The following is a 1261-nucleotide window of genomic DNA, read 5'->3' on the forward strand; positions in this document are numbered from 1 at the left end:
ATAAATCATTAACTGATCTCTTGCATAGTAGCTCCATATAGCGTTTCCGTTTAAATAATTATTTGCTAGTTCTTGTATAATGGTTGATATACCAATTATTCTCTTATTGGCATAAAAACTGTGTATCTCATTTTTTTGTATCTCTGGCTGTTGTTCGATATCTTCCGGTATTATCATATCTTTTGTTAATCCTATCTTTACGACTTGTATCAGAGGTTTTATTTCCTCGTGTAATATCTCTGCTGTTGCCGTATAAAACTTTACATAGAATAGATTTCCTTTAGTAACTCTTTTATAAGTAATAAATGCTTTATGTAGTTCCGGTATTCCACTTATTTCCTCTCCGTCATATGTATATACTGTATTTAATAATCCATAGTTGTAACATGTCCTTACTAAGTTGGCGTTAGTTTTTGGTTTTGCAATTAGTTTATTATAACCTTGCAATCTTTGGGTTAAATAATCCTGGTTTGGTTCTTTTGTAGTTGATCTGGGGTTGCGGTTTAAATAAGTTTGGATTTTGTATATATTTTTGATAAAGGTTCGTGTGATGTAGTTATATGTCTTTTTCTCATTTTGGTTTTGCAAACTATCTGCGTATGTAGATGTTTGTGGTTCTATGGACATATGTCTAGGTGTCCTTTGGGTAAATGGTTTTTCGAATAGCTGGTTTAAGTTCGCATTTTTATGTTGTTTATCGCTAACTTGTTTGCTTGTACATGCAGCTGTATTTAAACAAACATTATGGGTTTTAAGGTGTGTAGTGTGGTAGGTGAGGAATTTACTTTAAAGATTTTATTATAATATTCTTTTTTTTGGTAAAATGTAATAATACTTATTGTAATATTCTTTTGATAGTTGTTTTAATCTGAATATTTCTTTAATATTATTTGTGATGTATTCTAGATATAACATATCTTGGGTTCTTTGGTACATATATAAATTTTCCTCCATTAATTGTTCTAATAGTTCTATATCTTCCATAGATTCTATCCAATATTGTAAATATTCGTAATTCATTTTATGCTACGCTTAGGTCTAATTCTTTTCCTTTTATTTGTTCAAATATACTATTATCAAATATTATCTTTTGTTCTAAAGATTCTTTGTCTTGATGTTCTTCTTTAGTTATTATTTGTATATCAGTTTCAGTCATTTGTTATATTATAGAATTCATTATCTGATTCCATTTCTATATCGTTATTCATTTCATTTTCTGATATTTCATATATGCTATCTTCACTTTCTAATTCATAATCTA

This window comes from Solanum tuberosum, unplaced genomic scaffold (genome assembly GCF_000226075.1).
Source record: "Solanum tuberosum cultivar DM 1-3 516 R44 unplaced genomic scaffold, SolTub_3.0 scf00427, whole genome shotgun sequence".
Lineage (NCBI taxonomy): Eukaryota > Viridiplantae > Streptophyta > Magnoliopsida > Solanales > Solanaceae > Solanum > Solanum tuberosum.